At 45.9% G+C, this 16885-nt stretch overlaps 1 protein-coding gene across 7 annotated transcripts in view; it reads right to left on the bottom strand.

Annotated features, from left to right (window-relative positions):
* Positions 1–10305: 10305 nt before the first annotated feature.
* Positions 10306–16885, bottom strand: part of FBXW11 (F-box and WD repeat domain containing 11) — a 102119-nt gene continuing 95539 nt past the window's right edge. For all 7 annotated transcript variants that reach the window (XM_033096147.1, XM_033096145.1, XM_033096142.1 and 4 more), the window contains one exon: positions 10306–12704. The gene's annotated coding sequence lies outside the window, so the exon portion shown is untranslated. The remainder of the gene's footprint in view (positions 12705–16885) is intronic.

The following is a 16885-nucleotide window of genomic DNA, read 5'->3' on the forward strand; positions in this document are numbered from 1 at the left end:
CAGGCCACAGGTTTGCAATTGCTGAAGTTTTGTGTCACGGCAAAGGCAGTTGCATCTGCCTGGATTCAAACCCCAGTTCTCCCATCGGCCGGCAGGGTGACCTTGCCTGAGTCTCAGTTGCTTCATCCATAAAATGGGTATAATAGAAGCATCTAGTTGATACGCTATTTGAGAAAATTATATAAAAGTATGGCATGGGAATTCCTTGGCAGAATGCCCAGCACATATTAAGCCTCTAGAAATGTTCACTATTATTAATAATGCACCCAGGGGGATGAAGACAGACCAGGAGCAGTAGACAAAGAAGGTGGACAGGAAACAGACGGCGCAGGCGAAACAGGGCCGAGTCTGATCATGCCAATCACGTGTTCCCTGTTTTGCTGTGTCAGGAATGACCCTTAAGGAATTCTTGTCACAAACTGGCATCAAATGGACAAGAGAATTCTGAACAGGTTAGACAGTGACCTGAAGGGTAGTGGCCTCCACTGTCCCTCTACCTCCGTCCAGAACGTCACCAGACAGACAACTTCTAGATTGTTGCAGAGCAAAAAGGGATTCCCTGCAGAAGGGAAAGTGGCGGCCCAGTTCGGTGGCTCAGCCTCTGCCCACCTGTGTGACGTTGGCTGTGTCATTTCTTCTCCCTCTGAGACTCCATTTACCTATCTGTGAAATGGATGAGAAGAGTGACCTCTCAGGGTCCTGGTGCGAACAGGAATAACGCAGTTTAGGGCCTGGGACAGAGCTCATGTTCCACAAATGGGGGCTGCCATCAGTGGCTATCGTCGTCGTAGTTTTTAATTAATGGGGCGACAGAAGCGCTTGCCTGACCAGCATCCACTGACCTCCCTTCAAGAAACCTATGAAGAGGCCAGACCAAGAAGTCCTGCCCAGTAGTTTCAGCTAAATGAGCTAAGCAGGCTCTGTCCCTCTGGGATTTAAATAGGAAAATATCATGTAGAATCAGAAAACTGGTGGCAGAAAAAAAAAGATGCAGAAGAAACAGAAGGGGACACTGGAGCAACAGAGTGAGTATGGGCAAACTCCTGCTAAGAGGGACTTGCAGCACACCTTGCCCAGGACACCTGCCCAATTCCTGACCTCACAGCACCCACCGCAGAGCCAGGAGTCAGGCGCAGGCTGCTGACCCAGTGTCCTGGCTCCTGAGGCGGGTGGGGTGCAGCACAGAGCCTGGGCTTCTGCTGTCAGCCTCAACCTCACCTTGCCCAAGGAAAGGCATGTTTTAGAGCCTCCCCAAGCAGGAGAACTAGAACCTTGTTAGTGACAGTCAGTGTCCAAATGCCAGCTTGGAGGGGCCTGGCCTCTGGCAGGAAGCCCTTTGCCTCCAAAGGCCCGTTTGGAGCCTAAGACCATGAGGATTTCAAGTTTCCTTTCTTCCCAAGGGGGGCTCTGCAGTCGTGATACCTTTATGGCTAAACTCGCCCCCAGAGGCTTGACACGGCTACCCCGGAAATCACATGGATGGCATTGCAAAAACAATACACGAAACCTTCTTCCTGGAATAACAAAGCCACAGTGCTCCTGATTTGAGGGTTGGGTAGCTTTTCTTGGGGGGTGGGGGTTGGGGTGGGGGAAGGGGTAGAGGAAGGAGGTGGTCAAGGTTACGTATTTGAAATGAAATGATGCTGACTAAGACTCAGGGAAAAGAGGCCGAGACCAACTTCGTCTGCCTGAATTCTGCTCTGCAGCAGGCAGGGAGCAGCAACACTACATCACGTGGCCTTGAATTTCACACACACGCACGATCTAGGGCCTAAGCATCCATATCAGTGTCCTGGGCCGTGAGTGTGACAATCAGTTTGTCCAGCCGCCAAGGGAGACCCAGGCAGTAGGGCCGGACCTCCTCTGCGGCAACCCAGAGAACTGTGCGTACGTCAGCCCACCGAGCAGGACTTGGGTTCAGCCCCCCACATTCATGGAGCCCCCACTCCATGCTGCACACTGTCCTCGGTGCCCTTACACAGACGATCACATTCGTTCTCTCACATTCGTTCACATTCGATAGCAAATAAGTCTCTTGACACATATTAAAGTTATAAAATGAGGTTGCACATTAAGCCAGGACAGAGTGAAATTGCAGGCAATTTACAATTCCGATTCACCATTTTCTCTTCTCATTCTTCCCCCCTCTCACCTTCCGATAGTTGTTTAAGAGCAGAATCGTTTGAATGACTGAGTAATGGCATTTGGACTTTTCTCTTGCCTCCCTTGGCCAGTTTGGTGGTTCTCAAGCTCTAAACAGGTGTAAGAATTACAAGTAGTGGGTCACACAGCACATCCTCACGCACTGTACTGAATTCACACTTTAAGGGTTTTCAAGAGTCTTTGACTGTGGTTTTTCACCTCAACTGCTCACCTGGAATCTGAGTGCCACAAAAGGGGGAACCCTACAGTGCCCTGACAGTTCTGGAATTCAGGGGTTTGTTCATTCAACACACATTTATCAGTACCTGTGATCTGGGCTGGGGACACAGAGATGACCAAGGGAGGGTCCTAGTGTGAAGGAAGTCAAATGCCCTCTGGGAACTCAGGCTGGGCTGGCTTCATCTCATTTAATGCTCAGAGCAGATGGAATGATTAGAAAGCAAAGACTTGTCCACGGTCACCCGGCAAATGAAGAGCAGAGATGAGATTTGAACCCACACCCTCTGACCCCAAAGGTGGACTCTTCCCCTCTATAACACTGAGGAGAAAGATAAGGCACGGAGCATGTCGTTCCTGCCCAGTGGACTGGGCAAGAGTTGACGTTTGAGCTGACCCTCGTCATTGGCGATGGGGAAAAGACATGCCTGGTGGCAGATGCAATGGACACTGGGTTTTGTCTTCCCAGCCTCCCCTCCCGTTCTTTTTGGACCTCAGCACTTTGGGGATCTGCTTGCCTTCCCTTCTCAGTCCATGTGGTTAGTGTGGGGGGACCCCAAAACCTGGCTCCAGGGTGGCTATGTGACTCAGGTCTGGCCAATCAGAGCATTGCATGCCTCTGACCACAGTGATGGATTTAAGGGTGGGCACGTGACCCAATCTGAGCCAAGGGGACTTAATTCTAGGACTCTGCAGGCCTACTCTTTGCTCCACCAGAAATACTCAGAGGATAGAACATGCTCCTGGGTTTGCTAGCAGCGATCTGGTCAGCACATGGGAAGAGAGCCCGTCTTTAAATGAGACCACGAGAGAAGAAAGCAAGACAGGGAGGTAGAGTCATCACCCAGAGCTGATGACACAGTTTGATGCTCCCAGATCCAGCCATTCCTGAAGCCAGCCAATTCCTGGGTTTATGTGTCATCTGAGCCAACAAATGCCCTTCTCTGTGTAAGCCACTTGGAATTGGGCTTCTATCCTTAGATGTACAGAGTGAGTAGAGGAGAGGACGGGGAGAAGTAGTGCTAATGTGGACCGTGGCATCACTAGTCAGCTGGGGACGCAGAAGTCAAAATGACTTTTTCATCTCTCTTGAATACACTTTACAGGTTGGTTCATAAAAAGGCAGGATAATATAACCTCAAGAGCTTTAGCAAATCTCCTGTGGTTGCAACTTTGATGAGGAAACCGGGGCTCAGAGAGCTGAAGCACTGAGGCCCAGAGTGCCAGACAGCTAGCAGGTCCTTAGAGGGGGCTGCTGGGGGAACAGTCATGGGAGAGGTTGGCTTGGATGTGGGCACAGGGGCAGGACCCAGGTACTGGGCTGGGAGAAGGAAGCGGCAGGGAAAGCACCTGGCAGGAGGCCTTGGGCTGGGTGGGCCTGTGGAGCACCCGCTTCAGGGTCAGACAGAACCGGGTTCAGGTCCTTGCTCTGCCGTTTTACTAGCACAATGATCTTGAAAGCCACTTCCTGTTCTATGCCTCAATACTACTGTTTATAAAATGAGGTCCAGCCCTTCATTTAACTATGATTCCTTGAGCTTTGTGGTTACCACGCCCCAAAATGGCCTCTGAAGAAGACAAACAAGGTACCAGTCCTCAGAAAGTTTACATTTCTAGTGAGGGAGATCAGAAAATATACAATTTATCATCTGCCTTCCCATGTAGGCTTCATGGGGGCAGGGATATTTGTTTGCTTACTGCCTAGCTCCTAGTAGACCTTCAATAAATGTCTTGAATAAATACCAGTAAACAAATAAAGTAATAAAATAGTAAGTATTGTAGAGTAAATGAAATACAAAATGTGAGAGTTACACGGGGTAATTTAGATACCTAGTCAGAGAAGGCTTCTTGAAGAAGAGGGTATTTGAGCTGAGATTTGCATGATAAAGCATCAGCCACACAAATAGTGGGGGAAATGCATGGTAGGCAGAAGGAACAGCAAGTGCAAAGGCCCTGAGGCAGGAATAAAGAATGAAAGGAAAGCCAGGTAACTGGCGTGGGAGTGACAGAGGGAAGCGCTATGCAAAATGAAAGAGAGGTCGGCAGGGACTACATTGCTGCAAACAGTCACAAGGAATTTGAACTTGATTCTAACTAAGCACCATGGGCAGCCCTTGGAGAGTGCTGGGCAGGGCCGTGACATGATCTAACTTACGTATTCAAGACATTGCTCTGCCCGGTGTACGGTGATGGATTTCAGCAAGAAAGACAATAACGTATGTCACAGCTTCTGGCACACATAAGGTGCTCAATGAACAAGAAGCATCCACCAGTACTTCTGATGCCACATCCACAAAGGCCCACTAACGTCCGTTCCAGGCCAAGAAGTGTGTTCTTTACCATCTGGGTTCTGGCGCTTTCTAGCTACCCTCTCTATGCTGTGATGATGAGAGTAAAGCCAACAGACTAAGCTGGGGTGGCGGGGGGGGGGGACATCCTCTCCTTTTGATTACAGTAACAGTCCGGGAGCAGAGGTAGGGGGGGGCGGGGGCAGGCGGTGGAGTGCGAGCCTTCTGTTAAATGTTGAGTTGCTCCCAACATACTTTTCAAACATTCGTTTGCTTTTGCCCAGTCTCCTCCGTAAGAGACATGCTTTCGGATGTGTTTTGAAAAATATTCCATATGCTAATGGAATGTCACCATCTGCCAAAGAAGGCAGAGCTGTTTTTAAAGGAAAAACTATTACAGAACTGAGGTATTCACAGAGGGGCACTAAAGAGCCCAAACGTCGCTGACCTAAGGCTGACCTGGGCCGCCTCCTGTTACCAACATGAAAAGGGAGTGAGAAAATCTGAGGCCAATTACTTTCTCTCTCTCCCTCTCTCTCTTTCCCCTCCCCTTCTTGGAGACATGATGAAATTTCCTGAAACAAAAACTCGCAGCCCGTTCTATAAAATGCTTTCGCCTTTGGTGGAAAAAGCCCCGATGGTCCCTTTTATCTCCTCATTCCTGAGGCTCAGACCTGGCCCGGGTCTGTTTGTGCAGATGGGCTGCAGGGAGCGCGCCCAAGGACCCGAGGGGCAGGGGCCTGCGGCGAGGGGGGTGCGGCGCTGGCTTGGAAGACAGACGTGGGAGTGGGGTGAGGTGTCCTGCGGCCCGATGAGTGGACAGGCATTGTTCCCCAGGAGGCCCGGGCGGCTGGGAGGCCAGTGTTTGAAAAGGACGGTTTTCCAAGTTCTGCGAGCGTCACCAGGGCCCCGCCAAGGCTGCGGGTTATCACGCCCCTACCTTTCCGGCTGCTCTGCCTCCGCCTTGTTACTGGCTGTCTGTCCTCCTGTGCCCTCTTCCTAAATGCGAAGTCCTTCTGACTCAGTGTCAGGCCCGACGTCGCCACCGGACTACTCTCCGACACCTGCGATGTCCAAATGCAAACGTGTCATCTCTCACTGCCTCAACCCAACCCTCCTTTCTTATCTGGGATATCAAGCGCCCTCCGGCCACTTTGGTCCAAGGGATTCTCACCTCAAGGCCTTCACATCTCTGGCTGGCTCCTTGCTTATTGTTGAAGCCTTGGCGCAAATGTCCCCCAGGCCACTGCAACCCAGCCTGGGTTGGGGCTGTCAGCTCTTCACAGCACTTATCACAATCTGAATTTATCTTGTGAACTCGTGTGTGTCTGGGCACAGGCTGTATACTATCTTTTCCTTCTGGAATGTAAGCTTCCTGAAAGCAGGGACAGTGTCTCCATCACAGCCCCACCTAGTGGCTCATAGGAGACACACTATACAGCCCCTCCTCCCCCCTCACCTGCGTCCCATAGTTCCTATCTCCTCAACACCCCTCAAAACCAACCCCTCTCACTCCCTCAGTGTTCTGCCGTATCTTGACTTCAACATTTCTCCTCTGAATCTCGACATTAACTTTCTAAATGGTCACCCTTAGCTTAAAACCCGCCAGTGACTGCCCACTGCCACCAGGATCGAGCCGCCGCTATCAGCATGGCCCATCCGGCCGGCCCCTGGCACTCATCCCGCCCAGCTCCTTGCACTCCACTACGCGGCGTGCATGGCTGAAGGCACACCGTGTACATTTATTAATGACCAAAGAACATATGCCAGAGACATACCAGTGGGAAGGGAAAAAAAAATACGTGCAGAGGGCCAGTAAATGCAAGGGGGCTGCCCAGCATGAGGCCTGGCTCCTTGGGAGACTGCTGGCATCACGGCGCCCATGGAGCAGGGCGAGGCAAGGGCACCACCCTCTTCCCTGCATCACCGCCCAGCCCCACCCCCTCCACACACGCTGAGGCATAAAAGTCTCCCCTGTCCATTTTGGAGACACGATACTTCGCTGAGGATGGTGGCATGTGGAAGTCTCATTCTCTTCCCAGAAACACTTCCTGGGGATATATGATACATTGACCGCTTTTAAAGCTGAATTATTCTTAATAACAAATGAACAAAAATAACTTGGTATAAACACGGTTCAGCTGGTCCATCTCCCTCTGTTCCACCCACTGAATAGCTCAGGCCCTGGTTACTAACTTCAGTTCTCACTGGGACAGGACCTCCCTCACTGGGGACCAAGTATCAGCTCCTGCATTTCCCAAGAAGCTCAGATAAGCCCCAGGCTGCCTGAGCACATTGAACATTGTCTCATCTCCAGCACCCCAAACCCTACTAACTCTTATATCTTGCTCTGTTCCGGACATTCTGTTCTGTACGTTTAAATGCCATAGCTGAAGCTACCAAGTGCCTATTACGTACCAGGCACTGCTACGCACTTCAGATAATGCTGTTAATCCTTACAGTGATCTTAAAGCACTGTCTCCACTTCCTCGACGAGGAAGCTCAGGTTCAGGGCAGGAATGCCCTTGCCTGCGGGGCCTGCTGCCAACTAGGCAGAGCTCCAATCCCAAGCTAGGTCTGGCGGTCCCAACATTCATGCTCGTTCCTCTGCCATCCAGTAGACGAGTGACCCCCATGGGATGGTCTCAATCAACATCCAAAGGCTGGGTGTTCTAAGAACGTTCCATTTCCAACCGCCAGAGCTACAGGGTGTTTGGGAGGAAAACACAGCCCCCGAGAACAGAACGGTCCATTGGATCGATGAAGGAGGTGAAGGACAGAGGGAGCTTAAGTTGTCCTCCCCAAAATCTCCCCAGAACACCAGCTTTAAGCTGTTCCTAAGGCATGCATGCCCCACTACACGTCAAGTCCAGCGTTGCCACTCCCGGGTTCTCCCAACACAGCAGGAATATACCTACTCTGTGAAATACAATTAAGCAGTTCCTGAAGACAGGATGAGCGGATGGGCCACAAGGCTGAAAGGGAGGAAACAATACAATTCTATTTATAGGATTCTGCTTCCCAGGTTACCTTGCACGCACAGAGAAGTCACTTATGAACTGCACGGTAATTCTTTCACAGGCTCCACATAAGCAGTAACAATTTCAAAACACTGAATTAGGATTTCAGTGCATTTGCTGTGCAGGGTCCATCATCCCATCTTTGGGCAAGTAAATACCTAGTCATGTGCTCGAGTCATTCCACAGATGTTTACTGAGTATCTGTAGTGTTTTAGACCCAGCTTTGTACAACAAACAGGCTGGAGCTCAGAGATCTTGGAGCCCCCAGCTGGAAGACCTGGTCAACTTTAGGCCGAAATCCTGCCTTGCTTTAATGTGAACTCAATTCCAGTACAAAAGCAGGTAGCTGGTCTGAACACTCACAAAGTGAGTGAAGACCGTGGCCGCCAGCTCTTGGCTCCTTCCTTTTCCTTCTCTTGTCTTTTTGAATAGTTCCCCTTTTTGGTCATTTTTCATAAACTACTGAGTGATTACCGTGTGCTGGTCGCTTTGTCACAAGGCATATCATTTGTTCCTGTTTTCTGGAATCTCTTCTGTTCTTCACGAGTTCAGTTGCCAAACTTGAACACAATGTTTCAACAGGTCACTATCAGAAATGCTTAACATCATGTTAGTTCAGAGGGGGAAACTGGCGCCCCAGCAATTCATTAAATAAAATAAAATCCCAACTCTACATAATGTGGATTTCCAGCTTTCCTTGAAAATGCAGACCTGCCATCACTGGGTCTGCATTCCTGTAAGGCCAGATTGTCCAGAGTTGGGCTGTGTGCCCTCCAGGACTTCCACTAGTGAAACTGTCTTTTATCCACGGGAAAGCTAAGACCCAAAAGTGGGTATTGCCACACAGCTAATTAGTAACGGGAGTAGCAGCCAGACAGCTCAACTTCACTTCTTAGTAACTAGAAAATAGGCCACTATAACAAAGCACACCAGTCTCTGATATATACCGTTTCCCCGAAAATAAGGCCGAGCCAGACAATCAGCTCTAATGCATCTTTAGGGCAAAAAGTAATATATTTTACTATTTACTTATTTTACTATTAATTTTTGCTCCAAAAGACGCATTAGAGCTGATGGTCCAGCTAGGTCTTATTTTCGGGGAAACACGGTATCCAAGCTCTACAAACCTCGCTTAGAGTATCTATTGATATGGGATGAATTCGTAGTTGTGAATTCCTTGCAGTAACACCTCACCTATCGAGGAAGAAAAAAACTAGTATTTACTGAACAGCAACTATGCGAGGGTAGGAGAGACCGGAGAGGTGATGACCAAACAGCTGAGGTTCTACCCACTCTGCAGCGGTGCTGGCATCTGTTCATAAGGCTCAGCCCAAATCACCAACAGTTTATCATGCTGAGCACAGGCAGGATGGGCAGACCTGTGAAAAAGGGTAGGAAAAGGCAAGAAACCACCTAAATCTCCACCCTCAAGGAACTAACTAAACAAATTAGGGTACATCCTTCTAACCAAATCCCGTGCCGCCAGGAGCAAGAATGAGATAGAATGACTTGGACTAAAGCATATCAGATGAAAAAGCAAGGTGCAGCACAGCACACAGCATGCTGCCATGAGTAAGTTGAAATGTGGGGGGCACGATGTGTGCACCGTAAGCATGCACCATAATTTATTCAGCTGTGTACGTAGATATACATACACACGCGCATATATGCATACACCACCCCTTCTGTACAGAGTATTATCCATCATAGGATATGGGAAATTAACAATGATTGGAGGACTGAGAGTCAAGGGCAAAAGGGAGAATCACTTTTTGCCCATCTTTTTAGGGTTTCCAAATTGGTTTTCTTAACCACATGCACGTTACATATTTTTAAAATTTTTTTTTACAAGAAAAAAGGGTAGGGGCAATACTGTATAAGAAATCCTCAAATTTCATCCCCCAAGTCCACATTACCAATTCAGTTGATTAATAGGGGGAACTCTAGTTATCCCGAAGACTTGCTACTTCTCAAGACTTCTGAGCAGAATCCTGCAAATACAGACTGTATTCTTCCTGCTTTAGTACTCAACCAGCGATGTGTGAAGCTGCAAACGTGAAAAGGAGCAATTCCGTGTCCCATGTGTAAGGGGACCAGCTGCAGGTGCACTTTTCACCTCTCCATCATCAAGTACCAGAGGTAAACTCACACGGAGCCACAGGGTACATTTAAGGGGCCACTTTCCTATCTTTACAGTAACTTGTGAAACAGTGCGGTACTTGTGGGAAGCAAATTTGGAGGGAGGAGTTCTGAGCTAGCCCCAGCGCCTGAGGATAAAGTTAGTTTTCAGCAAAAAACCCCAGGGCATGGACAGGCATGATCTCACACGAAGTTCTCACAGGCCAAAAGCAGTTTGCTTTCAACCTGTTTACAGAGCAGATGACTTTTTTAAATCTATAAACTTTAATTGTATGTCACTGAATTGCTAATAGCACATGACAGATTTTTTTTTTGAAAAATGTCTTAACAGAACATCAGAGTATTGCAACACTTTATTAAGGGTATTATTGGCTTTGAATTAGTAGCTGAAGTAACAATTGCGTGAAGGCGGATTCGATGGGCTGTATAACGCTCATACTTGATCTGTAGACATTACTTAGCAATTTATTGGACAGAGGTCAACTTTTTGTTTTTTATTAAGCACATTCCACAGTACAAAGCTGTCATGAATAATATCTGTACAATTTAACAGTTTCAATAGCTGTTCAGACACAAATTAATTTCAAACAGATAATTGGCAAACATAATTACAAGTTAGAATTAGACTATCCCAGTGCTTTAAAACATTAATATAGCAGTAATTTACAGTTGCTCAATTACGGTTAGCAAAATAAAGTCCAGAGTATGGCTGGGAATTACTACTATAATCCCAGAAAGTCAGAATTCCTTGGGTGCCGAAGTCCCCTGCTATAACTTAGTAGGCACAATTCAAAGGTTGTGTGCATATTCCAAGGCTATGATCGCCCAAGGAACAAGAACTTTTATATGAAACATGCAAAACCAACAACAAAAAGTCCATTCGTTCAGAAGAATTGCCTCCGCCCCTCCCCCGCCCCTCCCCCGGGCTCTCCGAAGCAGTTTGCTAGTGAAACTGTAAGATGAAGAGTGGTAAAAGTTACATCACTTTCACAACTGCTGTCAAGCTTACAACATCTACCTTATGAATGGAGGCTTCTTTTTTTAACACTTTGAGACTGAACTTCTCAAAAAATAGAAATTAATTTAGTAACGTGGGAGGGAAGGATGTATTTCTTTAAAAAAGGGGAAAAGCAAAGCCAAGCTGATCAACAAACCACATACACACACATTGATCCCCACACCGTTCTCAATGCAAAGGACAAACAGAGCCCAGGGACCTTCCCTTGAGTAGTAGAGTGTGCTTCCACGGGAAGAGGTTTAATTAACAGGAGGTTCTTATTGGTCCTTTAAAATGTTATTGACATTCTTTGATCTTTGGAAACAATGGCAAGGGGCAAATCAAACCTAATATTGAACAAGGGAAAGGGAGCGCCAGCCGGCTGGATGCCAAAGTCCTTTCCATGCCTGGCCCCCATGCCGGTGCCATGCACACATTCGGGCTGCCGAGCACTTGGGGGCTCTGAGAACCTGTCAGGGCCCCAGTAGCAGGTGACAGCAGAGGACGACAGGATGGGATTCATAAGCTGAGGGCTCCACACCACGCAGGAGGCCCCTTCCGCTCAAGGTGGGCCTCAGAACCAGCCCAGCCTGGTACACGGGCTCCAGCATGCAAGCAGGGCCTGTGACCATTGTGACAGGCGGGGGGGCATGAATTCTAGAGCCAGGAAACCCAGTCGGTAGGGCCTTGTTGTTCTCCCTCCCAGGGTTACTTACTAACGCACAGAATAATGATTTGGGACAGTGAAGGCAAATGAATACTATGGGAAGTGACCACTAGTTCTCAGGCGGACTTACGAGGAAAAGAACAAAAAGAAAAATTGTAAGGTACCTCTCTATTGTATATACTGCACAACAAATAAAACATTCTGTGTTAAACTCTAGAAATTACATTTTCAAACAAGATTCCCAATAAAACACACCACACACACACACACACACACACACACACAATGACAATGACAAAATAAAAACACCATATGAATACTGCAGGAAGGGTTCTAGGTAATCCACGTCAACCCTGGTATCGGTTCTCGAGACAGCCCAAGGCCAAGTGTGAACACACTCTGTATTAGTGTCTCTGGCACGGGGGCCCTGACTCCAGCAACCTTGAGGTTACACTGTTATGTACATTATATCTACATGCGGATACAGTATTTTAAATTAGGAGGCAAGCCCATGTGTAAAGGTGTTACTCTACCAAACATCAGGAGATGGTCTGGGTACAGAGAACAGTTAATAAAAGAAAAGAGCTATATTACCTGTTGGGAGATAATATAACCTGGATTATAGTCCTTTAAATTAAATGAAATGGTACAGAAAGGAAGTGTAATCCAAAAAATATTATTAAAACAATCCAGAGGAATTTTCCATTGTCCAACATGTTCCTAACACAAGGCAGAATCAGCACGATGTGGACAGTCAAAAGGAGACCCTAACTTCTGAAAAGGAAAGCCCTGGACATTCTGGGTAGGTGTTTGGCACCCAAAATTTCACCGAAGAAGATGCTGTTTCTTAATATCAGACCAAAGTGCAAAGCATATAAATTAGAGGCCAAGTCTTCTCTTGACTATCGATTTACTTCTGGGAAACAGACTGTACGTTCCTTTTATATGCACACTTTACACGTGAAGCATTAGATCTTTTTCACTGTTGGGGGAGAAAATGGTCTTCTGTCCTACTTGTTTGTAGTCAGTGAAGCTAAGGTATCCTTCTCAGAGCGGAGGCCGGAACCGGAGGTGAGAAATGTCGGTACTTGAAGAGTTAGGCTGCTTTGCATCTACCCAGCGTCTAGAACCAATTCCAGCTTCATAACTCAGCTGTGAAGAACTCCCTTCGGCATTTGGTAGCCATGTAGCCAGTAGTTCAAGACTAGGAAACCCTGAAGGAAAAAAAACAAAAGGAAAAAAAAAACCTCCAAAGGGAGTAGGGATGGATATTCTGGTTAGACGTGGAGATGTCACGTTCCTGAGCACGCATAACACATTACTGCCTTTCAAATAGTTAGCATCAGAACTAGAAGCTGCTAGTTGTTTTGAATGCACTGCATACCCGGTATCATTTTATTTAAACCTCACAACAACCTTATGAGGTAAAAACTATTATACTCACGTCACAAACAAGACAACTCAGTCTCAGTTCAAAGCATTAGTCATTAAGTGAGAGAAGGATTCAAAACAATGCCTGACCCTGTAACCCACCATCTTTGAGCACTGCTGCTAAAAATTATGCACATAACAAAATATGCTTACTACCAGGTTCTATATTTAGAATAATGTTTTATGACATCCAGAGCCTACAAAGGCCTGTCTCATCTCCTCCTGAGAGCACTCATTGTCATGAGACAGAAATATGCAAAGCTAGTAAATAAAGTATCCATTCTAAATAGAATGCTAATCACCAGAAATTACTTCTTTTTGAAATAAGTCATTCATAACAGGGACAACACAGTGTAGAGGAAAAGGCTACTGAATGGTCCATAGTTTTTGGATCATGAATGAGTCAGGTACACATTTCAATCAGTCTCTACATTCATCCGTGTACTTAAATATAATACACATAGTCCCATACACCCCTAAGCAGAACATTCGAGAAACAATACTTATCATTACTGTGCACAACGCGGGCTGACATTTTCTATTCTAAATTTTATCACAACAAACTCAAATTCCATTAAAATGATTTCACGATAACTAATGCATCACAACCCTTTCCAACCACTGCACTAAATCACTGGCCTAAGAAGATCTAAGTCACCTTCAGGTCTAAAATTCTACTGGGAGGGAGGAGGTAAAGAGAGATTTTTTTAAAAAAACAAAACACTTATATGCTTTTTTAAAGGCAACTTTCCTAAAACGTTGTCAATTTTCATAAGGATCAAGAATCCAAATATCAGGAGATGGTCTGGGTACAGAGAACAGTTAACAAAAGAAAAGAGCTATATTACCTGTTGGGAGATAATATAACCTGGATTACAGTCCTTTAAATTAAATGAAATGGTACAGAAAGGAAGTGTTATCCAAAAAATATTATTTAAACAATCCAGAGGACTATTCCATTGTCCAACATGTTCCTAACACAAGGCAGAATCAGCACGATGTGGACAGTCAAAAGGAGACACCAACTTCTCAATGAGTTCAAGAAAGATTCAATTTCATTTGCCCCTGTTTTCCCATGAAGGATATTTAAGAGTAGCTGACTTATTTTTAAAATAGAAACACCAAGAGATAACAAGTAGGCCCTCTCAAATGCTTCTGGTGGGAATGGAACCTGATTTAGCTCTTCTGGAGGCACCATGACGCTATGGATTACAAGTCTACAAACGTCACACCTTTTAAAACCACACACTCTAGGCATTTCCACAATTCTGTCCAGAGGTAATAAAGGGATGGGCAAAGATTAAGCTAAAAAACAAAAACAAAAAACGATCAGTAATATGTTTTAGAATAGCTAAAAGCTGGCGAGGAAACATAAATATCTGACTGGACATATCCAAACAACCAAATATAATTTTACCAGTAAGAGTGACAACTGAGGCAAAACTGACATTATTAACATGGACCAATTTCACCACGAAGAGAAAAAAGCATTTTAAAACGTGTGCGTTATCAAAGAGATGTTTAAAAGCCTGAAAGGTTATATACAAAGGAGTTAACAATGGTGAAACCCTGAATTGGAGTTTATTTTCTTCTTTTGGCTTATCTTGGTTTTTTTCCTAATTTCCCAATAATGATCTTATATCACCTTCCTTTAACAAAAATGAGAACTACTGTATATATAGCTCTTAGGAGCTAGTAATTAAAAAAAATGACTCAGCAAATAAATCTATTGCTAAGTTTCCTGACACAGAAATACTCTTCCTAATATTTTCGGGGTGAATATTTTACTGCGAGGTTAAATCATCATTAGGGTAGTGTTTCTTATTATGTATAAATCTTACAGTATCACATGGTAATAATTTTTTTTCCTGTTACAATAAATGAAAAGTATTTGGAAAAGAGCAATAAAATCTATCAAGTTGACTGCCAAGGTTGTCAAAAGTAATTCACTTTGAAGAGACAAACACATTGGAGGTTTCACTGCTTGTGCTGCTTAAAAAGCAGATAAGGTTTTTCCGTTGATTTATAACTGTGGATCATAACAAGGCAGCTGTCTGAGGTCCCTATAATGGGTGGGAGGGGGCCCTGGAAGAGGCCCAGTGGCCTTTCCACACAGCCAATGAGAGAAGCAGCGTGGCTGATCATTATTTCGACCAAAGGAATCTTGTTTGGGGGCACTTTTAAGAAACATATTAAAATGGTCCAATTGGTGAACATTTCTAAAATTCATCTATTAAATATGCCAGAGTGGGGACAAACATACTACAGATGTCTTGAATTTTATCACGCACCCCTTTAAACACCTGCCCAAAACACAACAGAGGTACACTTAGGGTGTTCTGTGACTCATCTACTCCCCTGAGCCTGTCCATTCCAGAAGCTCAATTCCAAAGGTGACACGAGGGAACTTTCTGGGGGGATAGAAATGTTCTTATCTCGATTGTGGAGGTAGTCACGGGGTGTATACATTTGTAAAAACTCATCAAACAGTACACTTTAAATGGGTACGATCTATTTTCACACAGATCATACGTCAATAAAACTGATTAAACAACAACAATGGCGGCATAGCGAAGGTGAAAGGGGCAGGGCAGAGGGAGGTGTGTGCATCTAGGTACCTACCTATGTTGGGAACATACACAGTAGCTGGCTACGCCAGTTTAGACAACATATTCTCATTTTTTACTGAGTTATTATCTTTATGTTTGCGGAGGGTGACTGCATGAATACACTGTAGTTTCACACACATTTATTTATGGGCAAATTTTTGCGTGGCCTTGAAAAAAAGAGCACAAATACATCATGTTGGCCCTGGGTGTCACTTGCTCAACAAACGTCAATGAGTGCTTCTAACACATGAGGCGCCCCTGCACTGGATACAGTAAAGGGGCTCCACGGCCTGTGAGGGAGACAGGCATGCAAACCACTGTAACACCAAACAATAAATTCAGTCAGACAAAGTGAAGGGGTAGCAGTGGGGTGGGAGTGTCTACAAAGCTCTAATAACACACGCAGCGAGACGAAGGTGGTGGAGGGCTGCCCTACTGAAGTGTCATTAAAGAAATGAAACAGAATTCACCCTGGTTGGAGCAGTGGAGTTCAGGGAGGAAATAAGGAGAGACTGGGGAGGAGGAGTGGTGGTAGACAGGACAAGGTAACAGCTAGATGCTGCAACTCCTGTCTAAGTAGTTCGGCCTTGACCCTGAAGACAACAGAGGGCCCTGAAGCAGAGGATGGCAGAGGCGGGGACGAGATGACCCGAGGTGGTAGCAGGATGGAGGGTTGGCTGAAAAAGGTGAAGAAAGACCACGAGGGAAATCAGTTTTCACTTGGGCCCAGTCCTCCTTCCCTTTTTTTTCCTTAGGCTTTTTGGGAAAGAAGGTAGAGACGGGGAGGAACAATCTATCAAGAGACCCCTGCCTTCTTCCTCTGTAATTGCCTATGTTTATTTGAAGATTCCATCCAACAAATATAAAAATTCTGCCTTATGGATTTCTCAACTGAGTTACGAAGAATCTCTCTGGAGAGAAAGCACAAGAGACATGGTTACATCTTAAGAGGCGGCAGGAACACACCTGAGACCAGAGAGCAGCACCTACAGATGCACCCCACAGGCCACTACAAAATGGCCCGCCCCCTACACCCAGGTAGATACAGCCAACTCATCACGGCACTTTAATTCTTTTGGGTCCACCTGCAATCCCAGAATCCTTCCAAAGGCAGCACTCCAGCCAGTCACTACTGATAAAACTGAGTTGGCACGAAGAAAAAGCCTCTGCCATTCCTGCTGCAGACCCTTGGTTTATCACTAATAGACGAAACAGAGACAAGACCAGAGGTCAGCACATTTTTTCTTAAAAGGGCCAGAGAGTAAACATTTTAGATGTCGCGGCCATATGGTCTCTGTCACAACTATTCAACTCTGCCCCTGAAGCATGAAAACAGCCATAGACAATACATAAAA

The sequence above is a fragment of the Rhinolophus ferrumequinum genome, chromosome 24 (genome assembly GCF_004115265.2).
Source record: "Rhinolophus ferrumequinum isolate MPI-CBG mRhiFer1 chromosome 24, mRhiFer1_v1.p, whole genome shotgun sequence".
NCBI classification, from domain to species: domain Eukaryota; kingdom Metazoa; phylum Chordata; class Mammalia; order Chiroptera; family Rhinolophidae; genus Rhinolophus; species Rhinolophus ferrumequinum.